This window comes from Rhinoderma darwinii, chromosome 1 (genome assembly GCF_050947455.1).
Source record: "Rhinoderma darwinii isolate aRhiDar2 chromosome 1, aRhiDar2.hap1, whole genome shotgun sequence".
In the NCBI taxonomy this organism is placed as follows: Eukaryota; Metazoa; Chordata; class Amphibia; order Anura; family Rhinodermatidae; genus Rhinoderma; species Rhinoderma darwinii.
In genome coordinates this window covers 618,339,724-618,365,788 of record NC_134687.1, presented here as the reverse complement: position 1 = coordinate 618,365,788, position 26,065 = coordinate 618,339,724, and the positions used below count along the sequence as shown (strand labels likewise).

Here is a 26,065-nt window from a genome sequence, read left to right as displayed (position 1 = left end):
CCCATTATAGACACGATGACCACTCATACTAGCAAACTTATGTGTGGTTTAAAAAGAACGTCCACCTTAACACCCGCCATTATGTGTTGATTCATTTTACAATATATCTTTATATTGCTTCCTGTTCTTTTTCCGGACACACAGCTCCAAATACCCTGCTTCTATTCACCAAGCCATAGAATGAAATAATTATTCTAGCTACTTGCAGCCACCACTAGGAGGAGTGTAGGAGCTAACAACATGCAGAACTTACAAATTGTATGTGGTAAGCTCCCCCTAGTGTTGGCTGAAGGCAAACAGAATTGTATTATTTCACTTTATGATAATGCAGGGGACTTGGAGCGCTGTATCAGAAAACTCTAATTTCTGCATATCTTTATAATCAGCACAGACATTTGAATTTGGATTAATCCAGAATTTTTCAAGTTTTACGGAGCCAAAGTGTCTCTTTTCTAGCTTCCCAAGCAAGTCCCCCCTTTATGACGTCCATATGCCCTAGTACGGCATATAGACATGGGTGGTCCTAATGTAAATCCTATCCTATAACAGAGTTGGCAGTTCAGATGACAACCTGAGAATCTGGAGAGACCCACCTATAATTCCCAATACTCAATTTTGATTGGATAATATCGAATCCAGATAGTCTTCCCCACTACATGCAGCCCGCTCTATTCCTCTACTGAACACAGTAAAGGTGAAGCTAGAGGCAGATTCCTATTAGTTCCGCCACACGAATAGATTTTTCATTTTTTATTACCTTTGGCAGCAGAGTTCTAATTTATTTGTCATGTTTTGGTGCGGGCAGTGGCTTGTTTATTATTTCAGAGTATTAGCAAGTTCACAGCCCTTCATGGTGACTACAGATTCTCCTCCTTAGCCCCCTACCACCACAGACGAGGCTATGGAATAAATTCATGTGTCTAAAACTAAACATCTCCACTTTTTATCATTAAGTCATTAATTTCTTAGTATATCTTTATAGTGGACAAAACTCTGATACAGAGCTCCAAATCCTCTGAATAGACAAAGTTAAAAGAGAACACTCTGCTTACTTGCTGCCACCACTAGGGGGAGCTTACTACATACGGTGTTATTATTGAGTTCAATGTATAAATGTATGCAGTAAGCTCCCTCTAGTGGTGGCTGCTGGTTTTATAATTTTCTCTCTCACATCTTTAAATTAGGTGATCTTAAAGGGAACCTGCAAGTGATTTATAGTGCATTACACTTGAGCAAGCCTACCAACTATCCATAGTATGTATACCGAATTTGACAATTTTTCCCCAACTTTACTATCAGACAAGTTGGCTTAGCAGGTTTCATTTTATTTTTATTCAGGGAGCATTGCATGGAATATTCTTATCAGGAGACATCAGGGGACAGTTTCACGAGATTGTTGGCAGACCCCATGGAAACCGTCAGTATCTGCCCACAAAAATGTTATGTCTATGGATTTTCTCACCATTAGAATTAAAGGGGCTTTCCCATGAAGAACATTTATAGCATATCCACAGGATAGGTCATAAGTGTCAGATAGATGCGGGTCCCATCTCTAGATCGAGGCCCCCTAAACCCTGTTCTACCTTTCTCAGTTTCTGCTGCCTCTCGGCAACTTCCTGGTTAGATGGTCGGGAATTACGAAAACAGCTTAGCTCGTGTAATACGCTGTTTCCGTAACAGCCATTCACTTACAGACCCTGATGGGTAAACCCCTTTAATTCTAATGGTGGGAAAAATCCATTAGACATACATTTTTTGTGGGCAGCTTCTGACGGCTTCCATGGGGTAGGCAAACAATCTCATGCAACTGTCCCCTGTGCCATAACTGTCCCAGATGGGAAAACCCCTTTAATGTCATATCTCTAAACACTCGAATAGGGCTGTGTTACAGTTACCTCCAGAGCGGCGCTTTTGTCCACCCGCTGTCCCTTCAATCTCGAGATCAGCAGGGGTCGCAGAGGGCGGACACCCGCTGGTCATGTTATGGCGTCTTCTAGGATTCGCTTTAACATTATCAGATGAGAATAGCCCTTTAAAGAGGGGTTGTCTCATGAAGACAACCCCTGTTCATTTGACCACCCTATTAGGCCGTTCCGGTGGACTCGTATTACATTGACGGCTATTCATCTGTATGGCTGCCATGTTACATTACATTCCCTTTTCAGCGGTCGAAAAGAGGAATTCAGCGGTTTGCTGTGGGTGCCGGTAACAGGACCCAGGGCGATCAGCTGATCTGACCGGCAGCCGGATTAGAAAAACATGGCTGCTTTCCTCCAAAAAAACAGCGCCACACCTGTCCATGGGTTGTATCTGGTTTTGAAGCTCAACACTATTAAAGTGAAATTGACGGAGTTGTTAGAGCAGCCATGTTTTTTCTAATCCTGGGCAACCCCTTTGATCTATTCTTGATTGCTCAGTAAGCAAAAGGTTGCATGGTAACGTGGACTACAAGACGGAAAGGGTTAATGAAGGAAGTTTCTACTAAACAGTTAGATATAATCTACATAAAAAGTTGAGTAACTATGTAAATAACCATGTCCTGATCCCAAATTACATCCTGTATTGTAGTCCATTCTCTTCTAGTATGCTCAAAACTCAGCTGACAACTGAGCTCACATCTCCCAGCACCCCCTGCTTCTTCAGTGTCTTTCTCGGCTGATTTACATTCTGGCAGATGCAGATTTTATATGAGACATTGAACAATAATGTGAAAAATACTCAACATACAGACTACAGTGCATTGCATTATAAGAACTCTGCTATACGGACAGAGGTATTTCTGGCGACGACAAGTTTCCAGTAGCATTCAGTAAGATTCTAAATTTGCGTTGCAAAGTAAAGTTTGCAAAACATTAAAAGTTACACAACCCTTCATGTAGGTCACACTTGTATGTAAATACGTTAGCTGTAAACTGTTGGCTGATGGTGGAATAACACTTTAATTCACATACTGTGCCTAGAGCTGCTCCAACTGTAAATACCGCCCCGTATGACCCCATTATTTGGAGAATGCAAGAAGAATGTGGAATGTCTTGAGAGAAGCTCCGGGAAGAATGGCTTCATTTTCTAAAGAAAACCAGAAGAACCAATGTTTTAGCCAAAGACATCACCCGTTCAGACATCTCAGGAGGATTTGTCTTATTGAAGTCTTTACACTACATCAGCATATGAACAATGGGCCAGCGCAGGATTTAACCCCATTCACATTCTGCAGCTGCAGCGCCTCAAACTGCAAATGAAAGGGGTAATTCATTCCCCGGCTCGTCAGTGCAAATATACTCTGACATCCAGTATAAGGGTATGTTCACACGGCCTATTGTCGGCTATTTTTGGGGCCGTAAATGCCCGAAAAATCGGAAGCAGAACGCCTCCAAACATCTGCCTATTGATTTCAATGGGGAAAAACAGCGTTATGTTCCGGCAGGCAGTTTTTTTACGCAGCCGTTTTGAAAATACGACCGCGTAAAAAAACGGCCACGAAAAAAAGAAGTGCAGGTCACTTCTTGGTACGTTTTTGAAAACAGCTCCAAAAACATTACATGGATCAGTGGTCTCCAACTTGTTGCAAAACTACAACTCCCAGCATGTTCTGACAGCAACAGATAGGAGTTGTATTTTTGTAACAGTCGAAGAGCCGCTGACATAGAACATGTAGTTGTCTCAAAGAGCAATTCCATCCTAAATGTTCAGCGCTGGAAACCAAAAGTATTTGCCCCCTTCCAGATATCCTCTAGCCTAAGCTGAAGTCAGGTGTACGGATTACTAAATAAAAAAGGGAATACACAAAATAGGCTACAACATATAAAGGGGTACTCAGACATTTATGGAATAAATATCTGGGGGTTACATCTCTGGGTCCCCCATATATCAGGAGAGTGGGAGTCCCAAAAATGGAACCCTTACCTATCAAACATTTATGGCATACCCAGTGGATATGCCATACCCATCTCAGATGGGCATCCCACTTTAAGCTTTACTGCGGCCTATGGTAGTGGTATAATAGGACAATGTGGCCCTGAGACCAGAAAAGTTTGTGCACCCCTGCTCTAGATCTATGGATGGAAGTACAGGTAGGTCTTTGAAATATAAATTTGTTTTATTTCTATTACACCATCTGACAATATTCTTCTTTCTGGCCAGTTAATCTAGATCAAAAGATGCCAGACATTAGGCCCCGATCCACAGGTAGTCCTCAGAGCGGGGACTGCTCAATGTTAGGCCACCATATTGCCTGCTGGGCTCAACACTACTAATAGTTGCTTTGAATTGGCGACTGGGGGCACGAGACCCCCGTTCTTCTGATAACTGAGGGTCCTAGAGTTAAGACGCTCACCTATCAGGTATTTATGGCACTCCCTGTGGATATGCCATAAACGCTCAATATAAACACTTTATGGTTCCTTCAATAATGACAAAGTTATCCAGGTCCAGGTTGAGCCCACCACCACCACGTGTGACTGGTGGCATGAGGGTCTTACTGTGAAATGTTCTACTTGTTGTAATAGATAGAACGTTATTGGTGTTGTCCAAAAAGTTCCACTTTTGACTTATCTGTCCATAGAACATTACCCTTAGGCTACATTCACATGAGCGTATATAATGCACGTGCGTGAATCTGGTCCGTGTGTGTTGCGTTATTGCATCCGTGTTTTGCGAGTGGCATGCGTTATTCACGCACTCACAAAGCACATCTTTTTAAAAAAATTATTTTCAATTGAATTGATGCGTAAATCATGCACAGCATACGGATGTGCATCCGTGTGATGTGCGGGATTTTCACACACCCATTGACTTCAATGGGCGATCGATGCGTCAAAAACGCACCAACATTGGACGCAACGGACACACGCTGCGTGAAAACTCCTGCATGTGTGAACGGCCCCATTGAAATCAATGGGCCCGTGTGCTGCTCGTGATTTCCCTGCGAAGCACACGGACGTTATTCACGTTCGTCTGAATGAGCCCTTATGTGAGACCACCCAGAGGATCACTATGGGTAAAACTGATACATGTGTAACGCCGAGTGCAGAGCCTAAGGGGGAGCATGACACAAGGACTTAAAGAGGCTCTGTCACCAGATTTTGCAGCCCCTATCTGCTATTGCAGCAGATCGGCGCTGCAATGTAGATTACAGTAACGTTTTGTTTTTTTCAAAAACGAGCATTTTTGGCCAAGTTATGACCAATTTTATATTTATGCAAATGAGCCTTTCTTAAGTACAACTGGGCGTGTTTAAAGTTATGTACATCTGGGCGTGTATTGTGTATGTACATCTGGGCGTTTTTACTTCTTTTACTAGCTGGGCGTTGTGAATAGAAGTGTATGATTGTATGATGCTGACGAATCAGCATCATCCACTTCTCTTCGTTAGCACGCAGCTTCTGGCAGTGCAGACACACAGCGTGTTCGAGAGATCACGCTGTGACGTCACTCACTTCCTGCCCCAGGTCCTGCATCGTGTCGGACGAGCGAGGACACAGTGTCCCCATAACAGTGCCAGACACAGTGTCCCCATAACAGTGCCAGACACAGTGTCCCCATAACAGTGCCAGACACAGTGTCCCCATAACAGTGCCAGACACAGTGTCCCCATAACAATGTCAGCCAGTGTCGCTCAGGGGCCAGCCACACATTGTCCCTCATAACAGTGCTAGCCAGTGTCCCCCCCATAAGTGCCAGCCGCAAAAGTGTCCTGCATAACAGTGCCAGCCACAAAGGGTCCTCCATAACAGTGCCAAACACATGTCCCCATAATAATGTCAGCCACAGTGTCCCTCAAGAGCCAGCCACACAATGTTCCCGATAAGTGCCAGACACGTGTCCCCCCACAACAGTGCCAGTGCCCCCCCACAACAGTGCCAGACACAGTGTCCCCCCACAACAGTGCCAGACACAGTGTCCCCCCACAACAGTGCCAGACACGTGTCCCCCCACAACAGTGCCAGACACGTGTCCCCCCACAACAGTGCCAGACACAGTGTCCTCCATAACTTTGCCAGACACCGTGCCCCCATAACATTGCCAGACACACAGTGTCCTCCATAACTTCCTAGACCTGCACTGACCTGTCTAGTAAGGTCATTCTGCTTACGGCATTGGTAGGATGCGGGTGCCCTTTGACAGCCATGTCTTTCAGAAACATCGGGACACAGACAAGCATGTCCTGGAGGTCAGGTACCGCTCAGAACATCATTGTGGGCACATGCAGCCCCCGGGCCACAGATTGTGAATCCCTGACCTAGAAGAACCATCGACCAACGCAAAAGTAGTTGGAATGGAGAGACTATATAGAAAGAGGACGGAGTGGCGGGAAGTACAGCACAGCTACAATGTTTTGTGAAGACCTACTGGAATGTGAAGGTCTAGGAGTAGGTTTAGGAGAACTGTTCAAAACCAAGAGTAGAGACTTCATAAAAAGTAGACTAGTCCTTTAATCATCAGCCCACCACTGAAGAGATATGACCCCCGCAGAACTTTATAGCCCTGAGTGGAAATCCATGACTACATACGTAGGATTACAAGAACGTCAAGCTCTTTACAGCCGATGACTAACGGGAGAGGAATTTTAAATACATCAATATAAGTCTGAATATAGAACAAAGATTACATTGCCCAGCAGGCCCTGGAAACTCCATCTGCGGCTCAACATAAGCTACATAATGACTTTTTTATAGGTTATCAGAAGGGTGCCATGTAGCTGAATACCACAGTCCACACCGGTGCCAAGCATTCTGGGCTATGTGATCATGAGATTTCCCTAAATATCTCGTTCTACTCTGCTCTACTTTAGTGAACCTACACTTTAACATCAACGAATTGCATGCATAGGATTTCCCTTATATACTTCATGGGAATTCTTCCCTTTATCAGCATTGCAAATATAGAGACAGTGCAGCAAAGAAAGGCACCAGCAGAATACAGGCTGCCACCTAACTGCCTGTTATAAAATTGCCTGCGTCTCCTTACAGACTGGGAACGCGATTTAAACACATCAGACTGGGAAAAAACAAAGAAGGAACAACTAAAAATTGCTTGTCTAGTGGATAGAGCAAAAATCAAAAATCCCTAATTTCTACCCAACTAATTCCTATTTTCTTTACCAATGTTAAAGAAGACCCCCGCAATGAGCTGTTAATTATTGTAGGGAAAAGTTGCAGCGGGCCACACACTCAAAAGAACAGCAATCATTTATTACATGGCTGGGCCAAGTACGCCCCAGCGTTCCCCCGGTTTGGCTCACGGAGTGTTGTCCCAAGCAAGGGACCCAATTAAGATTTCCATATACCCCAATAGAGCATATGGACAGGTTTTGTCTTGATGAGACATCGTCAGATTATTTTATTTCACTAGTAATTCACACTCACGGCTTTCTCTCCAGACATGAACAGAAGCAGCTCTTTCTCCCTCTCTCTCAGCAGGAGCCCAGCAGCCGACTCACACCCATTCAGTTACCTGTATGTACACAAAGTCTTGTAGATGAGGAAATTCCCTTGTCATCACCTCCCACATTAAACAATTTTCTGTAGACAGCAAACACTTCTGTACTGAAAAGTGAAGCTGCTGTTTTAATTGACACACGGCAGGCTACTGATCGTCTATAAAAAAAAAATCCACCACACAAAAAAAAAAAAAAAAAAAAATCACCTTAGGAGACTACAGGCCACTATAAACCAATATTGCGGTTTACAATGCTTTATTAAGAGGATTTCCAGAAACTTAAAGGGGTCTGATAAATGCAGGCCCCAGAGGCAGGATCTGTATCTATGTTTAGAACAGTGCCCTCTGACCCCCGTCGTACCTTGTCCCGCTGTCACTGCTCTCCAGCCACTGAGTTACGAGGTGGTCGGAAGTACAGACACAGAATAGCTCGCTGTTTCCGTAACTCAGCAGCCGGAGAGCAGCGACCACAGGATAAAGTAGGATGGGGTCAGGGGGCCCCGTTCTAGACATAGGTGCAGGTCACAGGGGGGGGGGGGGGTTAGATCTAGCCAACATTTATGGCATCTCCTGTGGATTTGCCATAAATGTCCAAAATGAGAACACCCCTTTAAAGACTGCTATATATCAGAAAACTTGAAGTTGGAACAGTATTTGAAGTCTATTAATTTGTTCATTTTTTGTATTCTGATGGTCTGCTACCATACTGTTGGTTGTATTAGCATCCTGACAACCGCTATCAAAGGGGGTCCGCTGTTCAGGATCTGGAGGACAAGTCCTGTCCAGCATTATACAGATAACCCATTGGTATAAATAAGCACTTTGTAATACTTAGTTTCTCCTGTAGTGGTGCTGCAGGGAAATTGAACACTTACTGCCAGCTTTACCAACAGATTATCGCTGAGGTTCTCAGCAGGAGGACCCTTTGTGATCAGCTTATTGTCAAGGGGCCTATCGAACAAGTAAAGATTGTCCAAAGCGGTAAACCCTTTATAAAAAACGAATTAAAAAGTTAGATCGAGGCATCTTTTTACCAACCCTACTGACTATATCAAACTTACAGGGGAATGTTACCCCTGTGACCAATGGCCTTAAGTCAAGACAATTGCCAATCTTGACTCTAATGAATTTCACGGTCTAATTTTAAACTGGGTCACTATTCCAGAAATAACAGGAACAGCTAGAAATTGTGGTCAAATAGGAGGTAGAGCAGAGTCCCTTGGGTGCTAAATCAATGCGGAACCTGATAGTGGTGTTTGTGTTGAGTTGGCCGCATATTGAGAACTCGCAGGCACTTTGTCACTGACACGCTAATGGCATAGTCTGACTTTACCATACATGGAGAGCAAAAGTGAAGAAGTCAAGAAGTGCACGGATTCCATAAATTAATCTCCGGGGGAACTACTACTTGTTTAGTGCCCATCATCTGCGGATATATCTGCGACAAACACAACGTGTCACAATACACACGAGAAAGATGGGATTTAGAGCAACACCGACAAGTATCAAGGTAAAAACAGACTGGCAGGTACGATTGGTGCCCCAGGCCCGGACTTGATAATGTTCACCGTTAGTAGCTGCGAGTGCTCCCTGCTAAAGTAAAACCCTTATTAGAGCAATTCCGCACATATTTATCAAGATGCTACACTGCACGTCACTACAATAAACTAAATTTGAAAAATAATAATATATATAAAAAAAATAAAGTCTCAAAATATTCCCTTTTTGCCCTGTAATTCAAGCGAAAAAAAAAAAAAAAAAGGTATGTTACAAACACCGCCAAACCTGGCCAGGGCATTTTCAAGTAGGTGCTGAAGTACAAGGGTGACATGGATTGTGTCTCTCCTGCACTATTATTACAAGCACCTCCTAAAAATAAATGTTTCATTGGGAGATCCGAAAAAGTAACACCAAGCTCCTTTCCACGGGCGGATTGGAGGACTTCTCAAACCACTAAGGGTATGTGCACACACACTAATTACGTCCGTAATTGACGGACGTATTTCGGCCGCAAGTACCGGACCGAACACAGTGCAGGGAGCCGGGCTCCTAGCATCATACTTATGTACGATGCTAGGAGTCCCTGCCTCTCTGTGGAACTGCTGTCCCGTACTGAAAACATGATTACAGTACGGGACAGTTGTCCTGCAGAGAGGCAGGGACTCCTAGCATCGTATATAACTATGATGCTAGGAGCCCGGCTCCCTGCACTGTGTTCGGTCCGGGACTTGCGGCCGAAATACGTCCGTCAATTACGGACGTAATTAGTGTGTGTGCACATACCCTAACAAACAAACTCTCTGGCTTGAAAAGTCCTGGTCTTCTCCATCGGGACAATATTTAAGCAACGGTTCGGAGATCCTATTCACCATTTACACTCGTCTATTATTATTATTATGATCGAAAATTAGCGAATAGTAAAAAATAATTGGCCAGGGTAAATGGGTCTTAACCGTAGCTCTAGATTTGTCACAACAAAACCACCGCAGAGGGATCAGAAAAGCTCGGAATTTAAAGGGAAACTCTAGTAAAAAAAAAAAACAGTGCTATTTTGGGGAGTTATACAAATTGTCTTATGTGGTGTAACTTGTTGGGTCTTTACGGATGTCAATGCGAGTCCGGCTACTACAAGATCTACACTAATTTGTACCTATTTTAGGTGGAATTTCCCTTTAATCAGAAATTCCTATAGATATATATATATACACACACACACACACACATACACACACACACATACACACACATACATAAAAAAAACTTTCACGTCGACCAAGCTTAAGACGTCATGCTCACGGCCTTGAATGTATGGAGGGACACAATCCCTACGGTTCTGGGCCGCCATAGTTAGGACTTGCCCACCACACCAAACGAGTCTTTGCACATCTGTGCAAATTCATAAAAAAAGAAAAAAAAGGGCGTTTGGGTCAAAAACGTAATTTATGGAACCCATTTTCTGCTAGTTCCTCAGGGCAATGGAGTAATGTGCGGGCCCACCTGCTGGGGCTGCTTTATTCGGTATCTGGTGCGGCCACTGTATGCCATACTCCCGACGTATACCTCTGACGTGCAAAATTAGATATGGGTTTAAGCCCAAGACTGATCTCAAAGCGCGCCAACGTCTTTACAGGCGTCCATTTAGTGTCATTTCGACCTCTGATCCTCTGTGTTCTTCTTATATGGTATGGGCCTATAGATTTCTATTCAAAACCATACGACAGATCTGTAATACCGCGTGCATGATCCCTAAATGTAGATTTACAGTTACAGCCAACGCGATTAGGAATTCTTTGGCGCAAGTCATAAAATCTTAGGTGTAAGACATGAGTAATCTGCGTTTCCTTGTGATGTTCCGACTATAATCTACAATAAAATAAATGACCATGTCGGTGTCATAAAACAAGCAGATAACAACAAAATCTTCAACCACAACCACAAATGAGTCACAGGCGGCGGATGTTCGGAGTTAAATCAAAGCCTCCCAAACTGGCGAAGACGTTTTATTACAATACGGGGAGAACAATGGGATCTGAAGATGTAATTTACTAGATAATGGGAGGTATTACTAGTAATATGGCTGTTAAAGAAACACCGCTAAGCTTTATAAACACAGGGCAGTGTTCTGGAACAGACCATACAATGACAATGTCACTTTAAGCGTTTCATTGATGTGACAGTACCGTGTGATCAGGTCCAAAGGGATTCTCCGAGACTAAAAAATGGCTTTGATTTGAATCCGTTTAGAAATTACTGTATCCAAGCCGTGATCGCCGGCTCCACACCCTGCGGACATCTGTGTGTTGGTTTATGCAGGTCCATACATAGAAAGCCATTAAAGGGGTCATCTGAGATTGGAAAAAGGGTCTGCTTTTTTATTTGATTTTTTCTTCATCCAAAAACAGCACTACTGTTGTCCATGTGCGGAGCTGCAATACCAGACACAGCCCATGGACAAGAATAGCGCGGTTTCCTGAAAATACCTTATTTTCTAATCCTTAAATGAGGGTGCAAAATGGAGTGAACGTATATAAAAAGTATACCAAACACACACGGATCTAGTAATCAGAAACCGTATGCGAAAAACGCATAAATGTCTACCTTTTATACCTCAACTGTATGGCCTAAATGTGATGTTAACAGAACCTAAAACGGATAGCCACAGTGCCCCCATACAAGTGCCAGTCAGCCACAATTTTCACTTAACATCGCCAACCAGAGTTTCCACATCAGAGATAAATACTGCCCCCCGTAGGAAGCGGGTTTAGGCGGTCACAATATTCCCATAGCTTTGCCAACTTCAGTGAGTGCCCTAAACATTGCGAGACAGTCAGTGACCCCTAACAGCACCAGACAGAGCCCCAAAACACCGCCGGCAACATTAATGGTTTCCCTAACAGTTCCAGACAGTCACTGCCTCATAACATTGACAGAAACTACTAGTGCCCTCATAACCGTGGTATACAGTCAGCGCCCCATAATATTGCCAGCAACAACTAGTGCCCCATTACAGTGCCAGATACAGTCAGTGCCCCCATAACATTGCCAGAACCAATTAGAGCCCCATAACAGTGCCAGTCCCAATCAGTGCCCCATAATATTGCCAGCAACAGTTAGTGCCAACATAACAATGCCAGACATAGCCAGTGACCCGTAACAGTGCTGGACACCGTGCCCTATAACAGGTATAGCCATTGAATATAATATCTCCTCAATGCCCCAGTGCTGTTCCTTTCCTCTGGCAGAAAATTACAAGGGAGCGGCCAATCAGCAGCCACTTACATGTATCTTCTTCTGGGGCCTTCGGCCAATCAGCAGCCACTTACATGTATCTTCTTCCGGTGTCACTCCTGCATTGAAGGACCGTTTCATCTAACTGAGACCGTCCTGCTGAATCTGGGATGTCTGGCAGGCCGGCACAAAACATGACACGCTGCTTTATCAGCAGACATATGACATTGTGGAAAAGGATTCTGCAATATACGATTCAGGCATCAGGAGACGAGCTGACATGTCGTGTTCTAGGAATGAATCATTTCATCAAATTATAAACCTTCTTGAAAACGCAAACCAGACAATGTACAACCTTTTTTCGGTTAGCGAGTCCTTGACTACCCCAAGACCAGCTGATTATTTGGTTATTGTGGGAAAACTGCCATGTAACGCAAAACTAGGAGTATTACATGGCGCCCTCACTGACAGTTTCACTTCACTGCAGAGTGACAGCAAATGTGCGGCTGCCTCTCCAAGTGGAAAAAAATATGGCCGCCATTTATCTCCTACATTCTTTGCCATTCAAAGGTCTGGCAAGACTGGGCAACAACCCCCATCAGCTATATTATCCTTAGGCAGGTGGACCTTTGCCATTCAGACTTTAATGACATGTCTTATTCTCCTACAAGTATTTGCCTAAATACCCTATAAGAACATGCAATAGATTTTACATGTGGTCCAGTATAGATAACATATTAAATAACAAACTGGGCTCTGCTGCAACTGTATATGAAGGTTATAGAGAATTAAAGGGGAGCCACTGCCGGCATATCCCCATTATATACTGTCACTTAATGATTAGTGGGGGGGGGGGGTTTGACTGCAGGGACCCCCACTGGTCATGCGGCTGAGTTGTATCTCCCACTGACTCCACTCTGCTTCATTTAAGACAAGACGTGGACAGCCCATTACACGCCAGGAGATAGGAAATTGTGCAGAATGGCTCACGTTGACTTTATATGAGGTGATAGACGCCCAATTGGCCCTATTACGAATTCAGCTCTGCTCTTCCATACCATACAGTTTACGTATTAGATCTGCTCTTCCAAACAGAATCTATTTTTCATGAAGCTTTCGCCGCTTTCGCAGCAGTAAGGTCACCGGTATCAGACAGATAGAGTTACAGAGTCTCTTGGCCTGCAGTCATCGCTTTACTTGGAGCTCTCTGCATGGACTTAGCAGATAACGCCAAAAAACGACCAGTCTGAGGAATTACCTCAAAATAAAGAACACCCACCCCCAAAAAAAAAAATAAAAAAACTCCGATATTACATTAGGGGGATTTGTCAAAAGTAGTGTTACCCCTAGCAACTAATCAAATTGTTGCTTTTATTTTCAAAAAGGTGAATGAGAGCTGGAGCCTGATTGGTTGCTATGGGCAACTGCTATACTTCTCCTTTGCACTGCTTTTGATAACTCTCCCCATTAAGTCGTCCTCTTCTGTCAACATGGCAAACAATATGGCCGTCATCACTGCCCCGATGTCCATAGTCTAGAAAAGTTGGGTGACAATCTAGTTATACAGGGATACGTTCCCCTGCTCCTGTACATAAGTCAATATATTCAAGAGTTCGATGGGGGGGGGGGGGGGGGAATCAAAACTAACGTAGTAAAGGAATAATGGAACAGTTGCCCATAGCAACCAAATTCCATATTTATCTTCTTTTTTTTTTTAGAGGCCCTTTGGGAAATGAAAGCAACAACCCGATTGGTTGCTGTGGGCAACTACTCCACTTCTCCACTTGCCTTTGGGCCAGTTTTGCTAAATCTTCCCCCTGTTTCGGTGTATTACTAGATATACTTATAAATCAGTAGGATTCAGGAAGACAACCCCTGTGGAAGCTGCAATGGCAGCTAAATTTGTTATCACCCAGCTTTCCCAGAAACAGACATGCCATAAGTGTCTGATCGGCGGTAGTTCGACAAATTACTAGAACGAAGTGGCAGAGGCGCTAGGAAAGTGCCTTGCCACTTACCCTCTAATCGGCTCTGCTCTGCTTACCCCCAGACGACTATGGTCAGGTGTTTTAAAGGGGATGTCTAGTTTAGAAAACCCATTTAGGGAATTCTGAGTTCCTAGAGGGGTCCCCATTCAGGACGTTCATCGACTAGCTAGAGTTTCTACCAAGAGCGTTTACCTCTCTGGAGGACCCGCGACATTTGTGCATTGCACGCACAGCCCATGGATATAAATTAGCACTATGCACTTCTTACGTTCCCTTGTGGTGGCGCTGTAGGGATATTGAAGACTTGCTGCCAGGTTCCCCTATAGATTACAGCTAAAGGGGACCCTTCTAACAAACAAAAGGGATTATCCAAAGCAGAGGACCCCTTTAAGACATCATTATATCAGGCATGGAATGCTAAGGAGATACAGTATTATATTAGATATTGCCACAGACATCTAGATTACACCACACACTTTTGGTAATAATAATATTTAGGAAAATAAAGTCTTCACTATGACCCGCTTCTTTCTGAAGGAGACAAGTGATAATGACTGGAACGTGAACAAAGAAATGCGGAAAAGTATCAGATATCTGCCGGTCAACGGATGAGTCTCTGTCCAGGCGTAATAACAGAAATATCACGTTCCCTGGACAGAAGGAGAGCACACAATGAATGGACATAACTACACGTAGCGCCCTCCGAAATAAGCCACCGCAGTGAATGTGAAAAAAACAGATCGTCTAAAATAAAAGTCCTTGAGTCGTCTTCTTTTAGCTGTTAAAGGGGTATTCCCAACTCAGATATTTATGGTATATCCTGATGTATTATAGATGCGGGTGCCCCCTTGGTTTCCTGCACGTATATCGGGAATGTGGGCCCCCCAACCCCCTCACCACTGGGGGCCGCATCCAGGCGGAGAATGAATGGAGGGGTAGTTCGGCTGTTTCTGTAACTCCCATGGAAATGAACGGGGAGGGCCGTGAACACGCGTGGCCCCAATGTTGGAGATAAGTGCAGGTCCCGGAGCTGGAACCCACAACTGTCAGACATTTATGATATATCATGTGGCTATGCCATAAATGTCTGAGTTGGGAATACCCCTTTATTTTACTTGAGAAAGCTGGGTGACAACCAATTTGGCTGCCATTACAGCTAGCACAGGGGTGATCCCACAACTTCCAGAGTGCTGAATGGAAAAATCAACATAGTTATGCAGTTTGGACTGGATTATAGCTCCCATAGAGGTTGTCACCTCACTTTCCCAGAATCCTGAAAGGCAAAGCTAACATGGTTATTTATGAATATAGGAGAGGAAGCTGGATCACTGCCTAACGAGGCAGGTTGACAACAAATATGGCAGCCATTACAGCTAGCAAGTACCCCAACTTTCCTGCAATGGTAAATCTGCACTGTTATACAGTATGGCCTTCATTATAGCTCCCATAGGGGTTGTCACCTAACTTTCCAAGACTTCTGAATGACAAATATGCAAGTTATTTATTAATATAGAATAGGAGGATGAATCACAGCAGAGCTAGGTAGGAGGACAACCAATATGGCTGCCATAATAAACCCATGTAGTGTCCCAACTTTGAGACTCCTGAATAGCAAAGCTGCATAACGAGGCAGATATCCGTATCCAGCGTCCAGTGAGGAGACATCTGCTTTCGATCCCATCTGAAGGGAAAACCAATGTTTTGTAGGAAGCTATTAAAAGCTAGAGATAAGGCAAATACATATCTTGTGATCTCCTGGGTGAAACCTCAAGTTTATTTTTTCACTAAACATCATATGTTATAAGGACAACAAAGTCTCCCCCTCCAGTTACCGGATACTTTGCAAACAGATGCTAATTCCTGACTACCCACCGTGTAGCGCCCTCTGATTCGGAGCCTTATTTTACATCATTCTTCATACAATGCGGTGATACTTTGTAAATACTTTGTTTCATTTATCTTTTGAGTTACTAGAATTATTCTTCTCCAATCATGCCTAAAGCTAGAATTCTGCTTGATTCCACTGACCTGAGAGCGGTGCATTGTGGGAGTTCAGGCCATAGTTACACGGTTAGGCCAAAGCACGCGGCTGTATTACGGTTCCATTTTTGTGTATTATAGGGCCACAATAGGGCAACCATAAAGGGGCATGGCGCCTAACTGTACCTACGTAGCCCTCTGATTTCATATGGAGGAATACAAAGGTTGCGCCCTGCTTCAATCGCATGCTGTAGGGGAGAATATCTGCCACATACGGCACCCACCGGAGCGATTTATTTTAATTTTGCTCTATTTTAAAATTTCCAGCGGTTGTTTTGCAGATTTTTTTTACTTTTTTCAAAGGGGAACGATCGCAACAAACACGCAAATATTCAACAGCAGATCAATTTCTCCATGGAAATTTTCCGCAGCACGTGACCAAGATTTGTTAAGTCTCACCCACTTTGCCACTACTGTAATACGCTGCAGATTTTACGGATACATATCCGGATGGAAACTCTGAAGCAATTCCGCTACGTGCGAACGTAGCATTAGGCCTATCTTTGTTTTTAGTCTCTGGATGTAAATAAGATGGTTTCTATTAACTGACAACAAGCAGAAATCTTGAAATTAGTGATAAATCAAAACAAAAAGTCTGAAGTCGCAGAACTTTTTATTATAGAGCAATCTGGAAAACCCCATTAAACGCGAGAAAAATTATGAGGCTTAAATAAGGGAAATCCTTTCCTATTGTTGTTTTGCGGCTCCTCACGCTTCACTGCATTATTGTACAAATTGGAAGAGAGAAGCTTGAATTATACCGTTCCAGGAAAACGAGTGAGAAATTAGACCAGCCCTGTGGGCAACCACAGGAACGAAGGCAGAGAAGTTCCAGTGAGTCATCTGCTCAATGAACAGTGTGACACCCCAATCCAAATCCAGAAGCAATTCCCATTTACACCAATCATCAGAAAAAAAAATTAGAAAAAAAGCACTGCTTGGTAGACAGAGGCAGGCACTCGTCCATATGTCAGGAGCACATGTTGATTTCTACATTTCCTGCATTACATATCACTCTAGTTACGTGTCATAAACCAGAACGTTGCCTTTGACTCCAAGATCCCAGCATCTTTATTGTCGCAAGTGAATTAGGAAGAGATGCCATATGTAACGCGTTTCATTACGTATCACAGAAATGGGAACCGGATAGGGATACGCAGTATAGATGATGTATCCAAAATGACTGACATTCTATACACATTCATAAACAATATTGGTATTGGCAACTCTGAGGCTAGGACTACAGGATAATTTTGGCGTTGCAAACTCCGTGGTCATGCGTCTTTTTTGCCACATTTTTTTTCTAATGTTAAAGTAGCAGTAAGGATCTGTTGACATCTGCGTCGGAGCCTCTGCATGCTTCACTATGTTTCCTCTCAAACCAATGGTGGACAACATTACGGAACCCGAAGGACATTATAATTCAATGGGCTTCATCTGGCGCCGGTGATATCAGTCGTACAACCGATCACCCACCGCGTCCTGTTCTCAATTCTAAACTGGCAACATGACGCAGATGTGAACAGAGCCGAAGTCATACAACAAAACGTCTCACATCCCCCATTGAAATGAATAGGATCGAAGAATGACGTTGCACAGATCGTGAGACACAATTCTTTTTTACGAGCTCTTCAGTCGTACGACTGTACTGTTGCGTAACCAAAGTCGCAAGTGAGAGAATAAGCAGCGAATGGATGGCATCTAATGGTCTGGCGGATTAGGGCACTTGTTGGATCAATCCCCTCTATTTTTGATCTGTAACTCGGTCATGCGCATGCGCCCTAATAGTTACGAAGTTTGGTGCAATTTTTTTTTAATTATTGCATTATAAGCAATTTTCTTTATAATGGGTTTATTGGAAGCACTTCCTTCCCAAGCAACAGAAAATCGAGAAATGGACAAATGGTTCAAATGCTGCCCTTCAGGTGGGGTCAGCAGAATACAGGCGGTTATCCAGGTTTCTCAGGAACGGATATAACTAAGACACAATTCCGAAGACTTTTTAAAATATTGAAAGAAGGTCACAACCCAAATATAATTCACACATGGAGAAGCCTTGGCTACAATCGCAGCAAAAATAAAGCTCCTGCATACAGGATTTTCCTGCGATTTTGCTAAAATTTTAAAGAGACAGTACTAAGAAATATATGTGAAACCCGGTAATGGTGTGACCTGTATGGTGGCACATGGGGTCTTTGAAGCACCGTAATCTCCCCTAGAAGCAATCCTTTCATACATTTTTTGTACCTACCTTGACAGTTTCGAAAACAGTTTACCAAAAGGAGGATGGCCAAGACGCCAAATTTTTAAGATACGTGCGGCATCTTAGGCGCAAAACACTGGCATATATTTCCTGCTGCGAACGGGTGAAGTAAAGAATACACAATTCTAAATGGCAATTTACACAGGCCAATATTTGGCCGAACGTTCGTTCCCAATAACCCGTGCAAAGAGGGCAGCGATCACGGTGGAAAGCGATCAAGCAACAAATTAGCAAACGCTTGCACGTCAGCTAATCAAATTGTTTACGCTTCCTATAAAATCATTGTTGTTGGCAGCATATCTCCCCGTGTAAACATGGGATGTGCTGCCGACAATGACGCAAACGGACGGCGACCCCATACAGTAAAGAATCACTATGTAACAAGCGCCGATCTACTGGTTAGAACGACAATCTGCGTGAACCAGCTTTTACATACCTGGCAACTTATCTTGACTCGAGCGTGATTTTGGTAAATTTGGCCGAATTGGCGCGCCCTTTGACAATATTGATAAATTGATCATGGAGAACAGTAATATTCAGCAGGAGACTTTATTTGCAGAAGCCGTATTGTGTATTTTAGAACTTGGCTGTAATAATGGTTATAAACTACGGTAGTTTATACAAAGTAAACAAGGAGCCGCCCCCTGTACAAGCCGGGTTATCTCTAATTGCTTTGAACAAGAGTCCGGGCAAATTATCTAATTAACCTCTAATCCAGGGACTCGACTCACGTCCTATGCGTTGTACAGTCTCGTTCAGGCAGATTCACAAATTTAAGCTTAAATCTCTTGCAGGGCGTTGTCGTCCCAGAAAATAGTTACAAGATTTTACCTGGTTTCTGAAATTTCACATAATAAACCAAAATGTCTGAAAACTCAAATTTGCATTTATTTAAAGGGGTTTTACCACATTTATGGTATATCCAAACTATGGTACTCCCAATAATTTTGAAAAAAAAAAAAAAAAAAAAAAAGGAAGAAGGAGGAGGGTCCTATTCTGCAAGCCAAGGAGATCCTTGAATTCCCAACTATCTCACTTTTATGTCTAAGGGGGAGTTCACCCTGAGTTTTTTGACGAAACGCTGCAAATAATGTTCGAAAATGCCTCCCATTTATTTCAATGGGAGGCGGAGGCGTTTTTTTCCCGCGAGACATGCCCTATCTTCGGGCGTTTACGCCTCTGACCTCAAAACGAGGCAGAGAAAGCGTATTTCGCTGCTTTTTTTGCCCGTGGCGCTCAATCGCCGCGGGCAAAAAACGCCACGAGAAACGCAGCGAAAATCAGCGTGCAGGCAGAGCAAAATCTGCCTCAAAATTCCAAACTGAATTTTGAGGCAGATTTTCCGCCTGCAAAAAACTCTGTGTGAACCCAGCCTTAAGTGGAAAATCCCTTTTAAGGCCTAACTCCACCTCAATAAAGGCAGAATATGTGTATATTTTGCGCCATGTAGTATATTCTGCAGGTTGTTTTGGTCCACGTTACCTAGCAACCACTTGTCTGCCTGTCACTATGTGAGTATATGCATAGTTACACATACAGAAGTGATTAAAGAAAATCTGCTATATAATGGAGTGCTCCTTCCTACTAGGCAGACTTGTTTTAGGTTAGGTTAAGGAAGGAGACAAGAAATCATGGGATAAACACTAAGGCTCCTTGGGCTTTATGCACATGGTAAGGCCGTGTCCAGGGAGCCTATTTGCACTCCGTGTGGCACTGTCTGGTGTCCCATAAGATATATTCTTCCCTAGAAGTAAAACCGCAGCATTACCGCAACCGCAGTGGGAAACAAGGTCATGGCCGACGTTGCGATGGTCGGAAGGTCGCCGGCCACCATGCTTCCCATTGGGGAATAATGAGGTTGGAGAGATTCCCATAAGAAGACTACAGTATATTAGGGAATTGTTTTATATGCCATTTTCTACAATGGTCGATTGACTAAATCTTTAACAGAAGCCTAAATAATCATGCTAAACTCTTCCAACTCAGTGTTTTTTATTATGAGAAACAATCTTTTTTCAGCAAGTTATGACCTTTATTACATTTATGCAAGTTAGTTTCTTAATGCCCAAGTGGGCGTTTAACTTTTAACCAAGTGGGCGTATTACAAAGAAGTGTATGACGCTGACCAATCAGCATCATACACTTCTCTTCATTACACCAAAGCTTGTTTCACTGAACAGCGCAATCTCGCGAGACCACGCTGTGACGTCACTTCCGCCCACAGGTCCTTCATCCCTGCGTCTGAAGACTGAACATAGATCGTCTCCAGGCGTATGAGAAGTTAGTCGTCGGATCTGCAGCAGCAGCGGAGGAGGAGGCAGCATCACACAGTGCAGGTAAGCATATAGAACTCCCTAGAGACTAAGGACCTGTGGGCGGAAGTGACGTCACACGAGATCACGCTGTTCAGTGAAACAAGTTTGGGTGTAATGGAAAGAAGTGTATGATGCTGATTGGTCAGCGTCATACACTTCTTTGTAATATGCCCACTTTGTTAAAAGTTAAAAAACGCCCACTTGGGCATTAAGAAACTAACTTGCATAAATGTAATAAAAGGCCATAACTTGCTGAAAAAAGATGGTTTCTCAAAATAAAAAAACACTGCTGTTAACTACATTCCAGCGCCGATAAAATGATGTAGGAGATAGGGCATTTTTAATCTGTTGACAGAGCCTCTTTAAAAAGGTAATAGTTAGGGTAAGGATTAAAGTAAATGTTAGAGTAAGGGCTAGGGTAAGAATTAGGGCAAGGCCTAGGGTAAGGATTACAGTTAGGATTAGAGTTATGGGTAGGGTAAATGTTAGATTAAGGGCTAGGGTAAGGATTAGAGTAAATGTTAGCGTAAGGCTAGAATAAGGATCGGGGTAAAGGCTAGGGTATATGTTAGGTTTAGGGTAAGAGTTAGGATTCGGGTAAGGGCTAGGAAAAATGTTAGGGTAAGCGTAAGGGCTAGGATAAGGATTAGGGTAAGGGTTAGAGTTAGTAGAAGGATAAGGGCTAGGGTTAATGTTAGGGTAAGGGCTAGGGCTATAGTTAGTAGTAGGGTAAGGGCTAGGGTAAAGGAAAGAGTTAGGCCTCATGCACATGACCGTAGCCATGTGCACGGCCGTGATTTTCGAGCCGGCCGGCAGCGGAGTGTCACCCGCGAGCCGCCCGCAAATCGCGGGCTGTGCACATGGCCACGTACATTATTTCCTATGAGCATAGACCGCAGAACACGGCCGTAATAAGACATGCGCGTTCTTTCTGCGGTCCAGGCACGGACCGTGGTTTTGCGGCCGCAATTCCCCCAAAAATCCATTCATTCCTAAGGCCCCATGCACACGAACGTGCTTGTGGCCGAAAATACACGGGAGAATTGCGGCCCCATTCATTCCTATGGGCCCATGCACACGACCGTGGTTTCCACGGTCCGTGCATGGCCCAGGAATCTGGACCGCAGAAAGAACGGGCTTGTCTTATTACAGCCGTGTTCTGCGATCCAGGCTCATAGGAAATAATGGACGCAGCCATGTACACGGCCCGCGATCAGCGGGTGGCTCGCGGGTGCCGACCCGAAAATCACAGCCGTGCACATGGCTACAGTCATATGCATGAGGCCTTAAAATTAGGGTAAGGGCTAAGGTAAAGGTTAATATCTGATGAAAGCGCAGCTGTATTGTAAGAAACATTTCACTCATGGTCTTCCAGATTCTGTATCTTATGCCAATGCAGTCTGAGAGAGGTTGATAATAGCTGGCAGCCCAGATGGCATTATAAAGCATTGCTATAATAGCTCAGCAGGCGGACATGAGGTCGGAATAATCCAAATATATTTTAATGAGGTCACAATGAATATCCACATGTTCCATTGTACATCGGTCGCACTATGGCTGAATGATCGACAGGAGTGGGAATTATGGAGACAGCGGTACAATTAAGGTGGACAAACGGGACTGCTGGAAGAAACATGCCATATGAACGGTGTCAGTAGATAACTAGGCAGATATGCATTCAGGAGTCTGGAAAAGCTGGGTGGCAATCACTAAAGATGAAGTTAACAGATGTCACAGTCTTCCCAGAAACAGAAGCGCCTAAGAAACAGCTGAAAATATTTTTTAATAATTTGACAGAATGATTTACAGGAAAGATGCTCTTCAAATAAATTCAGAACAAGAGGGGAGCTCGGGATCAGCGGCACGTCAGAGAAGGAGCGGCTTGACCATGTGGGGGGGGGGGGGGACGACGACGACGTTGCGCCTGACGTCAGGAGGCATGGTTTGGCAGAAGCGCCAAACGAGCAAGGAAGAAGGACGTGTTTTTCAAGATGGAGGAGCTGCTGAATAGTGTGAGGGCCTTAGCAACGGAGAGGGGAGCGGCATGGTTGGCGGAGCAGGTTTCCGGGATGCAAGCAGTGGTGGCTGTCGGCACTAGGCCGGTGCGCAATACTAAGCCGCCGATCCGGCTGAGCCCCAGTCTGGTGCGGCCTGGTCGGAGAAGGAGGAGTCCGACTCGTCGAGTGAGCGGGTGGAAGAGGGGAGTGCCCACCCGTGATTGGAGGAAGGCGCAGAGCAGCGGGAAGGTGTCGGCAGGAGAGATAATGGACCCGGGATCAGCAGCTGGCAGGCAACTGGAGGGGAACACTGGTGAACGCCTCAGAGCTGTTGCTGGTTTTGGCTATTGTGGGACAAAAGGCTGGAGGATCGGGGGAGTGCAGCCTCACGGCTGGCCCCGTGTCACATGTCGCTGGTCGGAGGGGTGCGACGGAAGGACAGTTAGGCCCCTGAAGATACAGCCGGGGCCCCCGAATGGGGGTTAGCGGTGGTGGTGGGGAGTATGCAGTTCGTTCCGGTGGACTGGGATCGTTTGGATGATGTGGTGTATTTTTCTCACAGGTCCAGAGGGCGGCGGGAGCCATCCTGCCACACGCCGGTGGGGAGTGTTTTGTGGCGGTCCAGGACTCAGAGTCGGGATCGAAGGCCACCTCTGGCGGGAAGACGTGGGTCAGGATTTCAGGAGGCTTTTGTGTCGAAACGCCGCCGAGATCCCGAGGTATACAGTGGCTGGTTGGATGGCGCGAGAGGTTAGTCTAGATTGGACCGGGAGGCCTAGTCACCGGTATGTAGTATGGGACGATCCTCTTGGACGGAAGGGGCAACGAGAGTCGTGCCTACGTATCGGGGTCTGGTGGAGCAGGCCGAGGGCAATCGCCAAGAGGAGCAGTGCAGCCGCAGGGTCGTCTTCAAGATCGGGAGGTAAATCAGGGTTTTCTGCAGGCGATTTGTTGAGGGTCCTGGTGGATGTGAAGGACTTGCTGGCTGCTAAGTTGGGGCAGGTAGTGTGGCAAGCTGATGTGGCGGTTGCAGGGGCCTGGAGGGAAGTTCGGGAGTCAGTGCGTTCCTCCCCACGGGGTAGTTTGGCAGGAGTGGATGATGGTCCGGGTTCAGCGTTCGGTAGTTCACAGGTGGGGATTGTGGAGCAGCCTGTGGCGTGTGTGGGTCCCGTGATGGATGTTGTTCACAGAGGCTCTGAGTTTGCCTTTTCGGGCCCGCTGAGCGTGTATTTGAAGGACGAGGCCTAATAGAAGATTGAGAAGGGGGGAGTATGTGGAACTATTTTCACTGCTGCCTCTTGATGATTTCCCCGAGACGAAGGACATGGATGAGAAGTTGAAGAAACGGGAAGAGGGAGAACGCAAAACGTAGGTATAGAAAGATTCAGAAGACATTTGGGAATTGGTTGAGAGCCTTTTGTATCTATGCGAGCGTTTGGGGAGCTAAATTCCCGGAATATTGTGCGTCTTTGTTTTGTTACATGGAGGGTATTTTGGATGCTTGTAAGACCTATAGGGGTCTGGTGTGGTGGAGTTATGATGAGCAGTTTCGTCAGCGCCTGGCGGCATGCCCTGCCATGAGGTGGGATCAATTAGATCTGCCCTTATGGATGATGTCTCAGCGTCCTGCTCCCTTTCACGGAGGGGCCGGGAGGCAAGGGTCTGCCCAACCGGCCCTTAACAAAAAAGGTGTGTGTTGGCCCTTTAATGAGGGACAACGCAAAGCGGGTGTGTCATGTAAATTCTGGCATGACTGCTCTGGGTGTGGGGGGCTCACACCCCTACTCCCGCTGTTTCAAACGTCTCGTTAAGCGCCCGGGGGATGCTGCTGGCAAAAAGGTGAAGACTCCAGTGAAGCTAGGCGCGATGCTGCCGTGGCTCGAGCATTACGGCAATAGGTCGCATGCGTTATTGAGGGACGGTTTTCCCTTTCCAGTTTCCTTGGATGGGGGTGGTTCCGACGAATTTGAAATCTGCAATTCAGTTTCCGGAGGTGGTTTGGGTTAAACTTAGAGCGGAAGTGGAACTGGGCTGGATGGCGGGCCCCTTTCCCTTCCCACCCCTTTCGGATTTTCATGTTTCTCCATTGGGGGTTGTTCCAAAGAAAGAGCCGGGGAAGTTTCGGATGATACATCATCTGTCCTTTCCAAAGTGAATGACAGTATAGACAAGCAACTTTGTTCTGTGTCGTATGCTTCTTTTGATAGGGCAGTGGATCTAGTGAGAGAGGAGGGCCGGGGGGCCCTATTGGCAAAAGCGGATGTGGAGGCAGCTTTCCAGCTGCTTCCTATTCACCCGGATAGTCATCATCTCCTTGGCTGTTTTTTTGACGGAAGTGATTTTGTGGACCTGTGTTTACCCATGGGGTTGTCTCGGACATGCTCTTACTTTGAGGCTTTTAGTGGTTTTGTGGAATTGGTGGTTAGCGAGTCGTCTGGTTTTGGTAGAATCATCCATTACCTGGACGACTTCTTGTGCGTGGGCCCAGCTGGGACGCATGTTTGCCGGCACATACTGGATACCTTGTTGAACGTGGCAGAGAAGTTTGGTATCCCTATGGCAATGGACAAAAAAATGGGCCCCCATGCCGTGCCTGACATTCCTAGGTTTAGAGATTGACTCGAGTAAGGGGATCTGTCGTCTGCCAGCAGAAAAGTTGGAAGACCTGAGGGCGGCAATCGGGCGTCTCGGGAGTTTGAAGAAAGTTAGACTTCAGGAATTACAAATCAGTATTAGGGAAGTTAAATTTTGCATGCAGAGTTAACACCTATGGGCAGGATCTTAAGCAGGCGCTTGTGCAGTGCCACGGCAAGTATTTCCAAACCGCACCATTCCATCAGAGTGACGAGGGAGCATCGGGAGGACCTGGAGGGTTGGGGCTCGTTCTTAGCGTCCTTAATGGGGTATCGGTTTTTCAGTCAGGTTTGGAGGATTCTGTAGAGTTGGGTCTACAGACCGATTCGGCTGCTAGTGTGGGATTTGGAGCGTTACTTGGCAGGAGATGGTGTGCGGACAGGTGGCCGGCTGCATGGGAGGGCTCCCCTGTAGGGAGGCCGGCTTCTTTCCAGCCTGAGTCGTTGGTCGGACTACTTGAGGCCTATTTGGTTCACTTGGTGGACATGGGGGTGTCGGCATCAGCCGTGGGAAAGCGGCTGGCTGCGTTGGCTATTTTAAGTTGTCCGGGAGACCGGACGTGTCCAAGGACTTTCGGATACAGCAGGTCCTGAAAGGATTGAACCGCCAAAAGAAGGCAATGGATTCCAGACGGCCGATTACAGTGGTGATGCTTAAGAAGTT

At 45.2% G+C, this 26,065-nt stretch overlaps 1 protein-coding gene across 3 annotated transcripts in view; it reads right to left on the bottom strand.

Moving 5' to 3' along the window:
* Positions 1-26,065, bottom strand: part of RAI14 (retinoic acid induced 14) — a 134,635-nt gene that overhangs the window by 102,478 nt on the left and 6,092 nt on the right. The window lies entirely within an intron of this gene.